The sequence below is a fragment of the Rhodamnia argentea genome, chromosome 10 (genome assembly GCF_020921035.1).
Source record: "Rhodamnia argentea isolate NSW1041297 chromosome 10, ASM2092103v1, whole genome shotgun sequence".
NCBI lineage: Eukaryota > Viridiplantae > Streptophyta > Magnoliopsida > Myrtales > Myrtaceae > Rhodamnia > Rhodamnia argentea.
The window spans coordinates 5,799,125-5,806,117 of NC_063159.1; positions in this window are offsets into that span (position 1 = coordinate 5,799,125).

Sequence of the window (6,993 nt, forward strand, 5' to 3'; positions counted from 1 at the left end):
GTCAATATTTTTACCAAACGGATTTCAATTTCAAAAGCACTTTTGAAGTGTCTTTACCAAACGGATTTTAGCTTCATAAGCACTTCTAAAACAGAAATTCTGCTTCTGAAGTGGTATCATGCGCGCCCTAAAAGCCCACATGAAGACGATTGAGACAACTTTCTTTTGCTATATAAAAATTGTGATGGGGCTCGCTCAAACTCTTCAAGCTATTAATACATAGTTTGTTATTGTTTGGTGTTCCGCAAAACCCTTTTAGATAGAGTTTGGTGATGACCACGAACTAAGAACTATTAATTAGTGAGAAAATTAATTAACCAATTTTAAACCTATTATACGAATGCCAACTCAGTAGTCAAGATATTAATCTATCGTCCTTCTCGTTATAGTCAACATCATAAATAGATATTTGTGAACCCATATTGTAGCTAACAATTAGGTAGTTTATCAGAATTGGTGGCATCAGCGTTATCCACCTAAGGTGAGGAACTTCGTGTTGCTTTTTCTGCACCTATAATATGTTATGACTCCACACGAAGTATTAAGGAATGCCTCTCAAGATTAATATGAATTAGAGTTATTGCGATTTGAATACAGAATCTCCTCACCGAATTTCCCGATGCATGTAATTCATCCTAAATACATACTCGATAGTGCATCTCAATGTGCTAATAATTCCAAAAAAAAGTACATGACTTGTCACATCATATTGCAAGCCAATAAAACCAGCATTTAAGAATACCAACAGTTGGATCCAACCTGGAGGCGCTCGTGTGCTTGGGACATACATTCTCAAAAGGCATGAATCCACACGAGCAAGAGAGAATTATTGACTCTGTACAATCATGGCAGCATCGATCCATTGCACATCGACCATGAGATCATAAATGAGAGAGGGATCTGATCTCTCTCCTTGGTAGGAGGAAGATCGCTTTCATGCTTATCAATCAAGAATGTAAATGCATTGGCGTTGGATGTACTTGGAGTTTTCTTCCTTTTTGTTTTTCTTCGATTTGGGAATGATCCAACTCAAAATCTCAAGTTATTCTATGGATATGAACACACGTGTATGTAAAATTAGAACAAGCCACCAAAGTCTAATTGGAAAAATGTCATATTTCATATCTTAATCTCCTCATCTTATCAAGTAAAAGATCTCTCTTCCTCATACATCAAAGTTGATACGGTAAGTCATATTTTTTAGGAATTCAACAAATTATCCAATTGAATAGTGAAAAGTGTGACTTGTGGAAGGAATTCATGTTCCATATAACGCTATATGCAATTAAAAGTAGGGCACAACGAGTGTTGGGTCCAACTAAATATGTTAATGGGCTCGGATTTGGGCTCCCTCTTGGCGATCTCCCCGGGAAAAGGTATCTGATTTCTGTTACACGATCCCAACAAATGATATCAAAGTCGATGATTAATTAATGGTCCACTCTCAATATGTATCGGTGTTTGGTGAATATTTCAAAGAATGAATCCGGTGACTAACATGGTTTTTGGGCTAGTAGGCATTGTGGTGTACCAACGCTGGTCCGATGGAGTTGATGGAGGTTCAAGTTTAGATATGTTGGTGTATAATGGTACTTGAATTAAGAGAGAGCAAACCTAACACTAGAGCTCACACGTGAGGGAGAGATTGTTGAGATGCATATGTGAGTTGTGTTATAGAAGTCCCACATCGAAGAATTGATGTGACTTTGAGCAGTTAATATACCCAAGTTGGCTCATAACTCATTGGCTTAAGCTTTTGAGTGAATGTGGGTTCAACCGAATATATTAATGAGTTCGAACTTGCGCTCCCTCTTCTCGATTTCCCCGCGTGAAAGTATCGGACTTCTGTTGCGCACTCCTAATAATGAGAATAAGAAATCGATGATGTGCCATCCTCAATGCTACTCCCGGGATTGCCCAACTTTTCGGTTATAGTTGAAAAGCATCCTTCGGCATAGATCGCGTGCATTCGATCCACCACCCTATGAAAGGCGTCCGATCAGATTATATACTGGAGAGGTGCGGCTGAATCTTTCATTGATAGTTGTCAACGGAGTCTGCGATAGAATGCTCGCTAGACAGAAGTAATTACTACAATCTTTCTTAGAGAAAGGCAGCTCTTCTAACGAAGAATTCTTCATTGAGTTAAAAGGTAGGCGAGGCCACTTTGCACCAAGAAGTTGGGGGACAAGCTGTAATGTAGCTTGATCTCTAATTAATAAGCAAGGTTAAGGAGGTGCTGCATTTAATTAGCCCAATTCAGAGGTTTCTCCGATAACATTTCGTGCAAATATAGGGACTGAACATGTGCTTTTTCTCCTTTTCCATGATATAATTGCAATATTCAATTGGCCAACAAATGCCAATGCAACTTGTTGGGGTTATCGCACATCACTTGTAAAAGGAGCTGGTGGTTGGTTTATAAATATGAGGGAAAGTCTCATCTTTTGAGCTGACTTTTGAGATAAGAGATGTCAAATACCTACCAACACTGGAATCAAAGCCTAAGTTATTAATAAGTCTGGACTCCATTGATTATCGGGGTTATCTCATATCGATTGTGGAAGGGGTTGGAGCTCGATTTGCTATTAATAAGTCTGGACCCAATAGATTATTGAGGTTATCTCACATTGATTGTAAAAGGGTTGGTGGTTGATTTATAAATGTGAAGAAGTCGGTTTATAAATGTAAGGAAAATCTCATCTTTTGAGCGAGGTCCAAAATCACCCAACACTTATGGGCATCTCGACACAACTTCAAGAAAATCCATTATGCCTTGAGAAAACTTTTCGAATTCGAAGTCCTTGGACATTGAGTGAAGGTGAAAGGAGGATCATATGGACAGCCACGGTCCAGCAATGGTCAAAATGAAGGAGGAGCGTACTGATCTTGAATTAGTGCATTTCGGTCTTCTGTAGAGATTACATGATTAATTAGGTCTCTCTTTTCAGGCGCCGATTCTGGCGGAGCAAGCTGGGAAACTTCTTGGTTATCCCTATCTGCTTGGTAGCCTCAGTGGCTATGATTATTTAGTTATCGCTCTTGGTGTAATCAAAGCTTTTAGAATATGTCTTGAATTTGAGCCCGAAGCTAAAATCTAAAATTTTAAAAAAATATATATTAATCGCGAAATTAAAGATAAGAGAAACGAGCATGCACCAATTTTTTTTTTTGTTTTGCTTTTGGAGTTTATCAAGAAGATCAAAGAAAATCTAATATGGAAGTACGTTGACCAAACTTGAATTTTGCATTGGATAAGATTTGTTTTGGATTTCCTAATCCTAGTTGGAGAAGGTATTCTTATTTTAAATCCAGCAATTGCCTATAAATTAGAAGTGGATTTTCATTGTGAAAAGTATTAAAGAGGAGCTTCTCCTTGTGAATTACAAGTGTTGAAGCCAGTTAAATCTTGTAACTTTGAGATTTGTTCATAATCATAATTTCTTCTTGAGATTGAGAGATTATTTCATGAGGAATTAGGGTTAAGCATTGTGTGCGTTATTAGTTGTAATTAGGGCTGGAAAACACCGAGAGTGTTTGAGTGAGTTGAGTGTGATTGTAATCTCCATTTGAATTGCTTGTTACGTAGTAAAATTCGTTGCTGCTCTTTCCATGGACGTAGGTCTCTACGACTGAACCATATACATCTACTATCCGATTTATTTTCTTGTTTGGTCTTTTATTGTTTAATCACTTGCTTCCGTGCAATAGAGCTATCTTTGCCAAAGAATATGTGATATAAACCATGAAGAAGACGCCGTATTTTTTCGACGCCGTGAAAAAACAGATGCAACAAAGCCAATCATGCTCCGGTCCCAAAAGGGTGCTCGATATTGAAAGCTGCATTGCCTTCCGGTAGTTGAGAACCCGGCAGAATCGAGGCTCGATCTGTTGACCAGAAGTAATTTTAACTGGTAGTACCCAAAACCTTGGCAAGCCAAGGAAAACCACAAAAACCAAGGCTGGTTCAGTCTCTTTCTGTACAGAAACTCTTGGGCTCAAAACATGGGTTGGGGAGAGAGAGAGAGAGAGAGAGAGAGATGAATGAATTGTATGTTAGGTGATGAATGGAAATCGTATGATGGTGAAATCACAACAGCTTGCGAATCAATTCATGCTCGTTCTTTTGTGTCGACGTGTTCATTTGGAAAATCAGAAGATGGTTCACTGAGATCCGCTTTGTTGGTTTGGTGGGGAGAAGTGTCAAAAAAGTCCTAAACCTATTACATTAGTGCCAATTTAGTCCTAAACCTTTTTTTGGTGCCAATTCGGTCCTAAACCTTTTGTATTGGTGCCAATTAAGTCCTAAACCTTTTATTAGTGCCAATTCAGTCCTAAAGCTTTTATAATAGTGCCAATTTGTCCTAAAAATTGTGTATTTATGCCAATTGAGTTAATCCGGCCAATTTTGATCGAAAATCGCTAACGTGGACATCGATTGTCCTACATGGCATAGCTAGCACTAACTTGGATATTTTTTTAATATTTTAAATAATTTTTTAAGCATTTTTTTGGTTTTTTTCAAAATTATTTTTAAAAATTATTTAAAATATCAAAAAAATATTTAAAAAAAATCCACGTTAGCGCCAACCGTGCCACGTAGGATAAATGATGTCCATGCCAGTGATTTCCAATCAAAATTGGCTGAATTGACTCAATTGACATAAATACAAAATTTTTAGGACTAAATTGGCACTATTATAAAAGGTTTAGGACTGAATTGACACTAATAAAAGGTTTAGGACTTAATTGGCACCAATACAAAAGGTTTATGACTGAATTGGCACCAAAAAAAGGTTTAGGACTGAATTGGCACTAATGTAATAGGTTTAGGACTTTTTTGACACTTTTCCCTGGTTTGGTGCTGACCCTTTGACTAGACTCAACCGACGAGATTTCCTTGGTTTGAGTGTTTCTTTTTTCTCCCTTTTTTTCCCATTTAAATTTGTACAATTGAGTCCCCTACATTTGATGTTTTTGCCAATCAACTCATCATAAAGAGACGTGAACTTCTTCGAATAATTTCGTCGGTCATAAATGACCTGAAAGAAAAGCACCAAATCGCATGGAGTTTCATTAGTACGACCTTTCCTTCTTATTATTACATTAACCGAATCTTTCAATTTCGCTTCGCGTTCCAATCACAAAGATTGCGCCTTACATGCATTCAATCAGGAAACGATATCAAAGCCGCATGTTGTTTTTGATGAGTAGGAGTTACCTTTTGGTTTTCACTTTTGTTTGACCTATCACTTAGTCACGATAATTCAAATTTTTCATTTCATCACTTATGAGATTACACACTTCAAAGCTGTGTCTTTCACAGTTGATACTATAGGAGAGAACAAAAGTTATACGTATGTCTATCCTCTTGTTACAATATCATGCCTTATTTTGTGAACAAACGGTTGATAACTTACAGAAGGACATAAAAGAGCCGGTGAATCCTTTACAAAAAAATAAAATAAAATAAAAGGATATGCAATGGTGCGAAAGATTTGCATCAATACATTCAAGGAGGGCTTTACATAGAATTGTTAAGTCATGGAGTAAGGCAATACTTATTGAAAGCTCCGGCTTTTTTCTTTCTCTCTCTGTGCGCGTGCGCGATATCTGCTTGAAATTAGAGTTGAAAGTCGCGACATAAGATTGATCGTCACTAGCCTCAAGCGACCCAATTCAGAGGTTGGTGACCCCCTTAATGCGAGGAATTCTCCTATAGGCCCTATTTGGTTCAACATTTGGCCAAAGGACTTTGAGAAAATGTAAATACATTTGGGCTAAAGGCATCTTTCAAAATGCAAGTAATGTTTGGTAAAGTGCATTTTAAAAACACATTTGGAAAGTAATTTTGACGTAAATGTTATTTGGTGAAAAATGAACTTTGTAAAGTATTTTTACATTTTGAAGAAAAAAAAAAAAGCGGCGGCGGTGGGCGGTAGTGGGTCGTGTCCGGTGGGCGGGCGGAGCCAGCCGTGGTCGGCGGCGAAGGGCGATGGGCTAGAAGGGCGGGCGGCGGAAGCCGGGCAGACGGCGGCGGGCGGTGGCCGGCGGGTGGAAGGGATTGGCGGCGGGCAGGCGGCGGTGGCGAACGGCCGGTGGACGAGACGAACGGCTCCGGTCGGTGGCCGCCGGTGGCTCCGGTCGGTGGTGGTCGGCTACGGCGGGAGGGCGGGCCGGCGGCGGCAAACGAAGGTGGCAAAGTTAAAATAAAATGAAAAATTAGTTGCATTTCGCAAAAGTCCTTTGGCCTAAAGTACCTAAGTGAGCCAAAAAACGAACCAAACACCATTTGCATTTGGCCAAGGGACTTTAGAACCCCAATGCTCATTTTAAATGCTGAGCCAAATGGGGCCATAGTCATCGTAGTGCGAACCCCCTAGCTAAGCTATTTTTACACCTTGGTTTATGAACTTCTCATACCATATTCTACGATATTTCGACATTATGGGATTTTGCGTTCAAGAGATTTGGACACATGCATTTGAGTCTTGGTATCCGATAGGTGGATAAATGATTTTGCACTCTAAAGGGTACGTACATGTCATTTAACAGTGGATGGTGATTAAATTATGTTTCTGCATGAGCGAGTTCTTCCTAATTAGGGGTGATCGATTCCCCACGGTTCAATGAAACCGATGGACTATAAGTGTGGTGAGCAATACGGACTTTAGTTTTAATATATCCACTATAATTAGGTTTGCATATAAGAAATAAAAAAAAATAACCGGTAAATTATTAGGTTTATATTTAGGAAATAAAATATATAAAAAAAAATCAATCCGGTCTAGGCAGTCCGATTGCCCTTGGAACCAAGGAACCATAACGAAAATTACCAATTCTAATTTTATGAAATTAGAAACGGTGTCGGCGCCTCTTAGAATCGGACCAAATCAATCAGTTCAATAGATCCATTTTGCTCACCCCTATTGCTATTAACAGCCTAATCTATTGAAACTCTCCTTCGTAAGATGTGAAAGCTTATCTATAAGA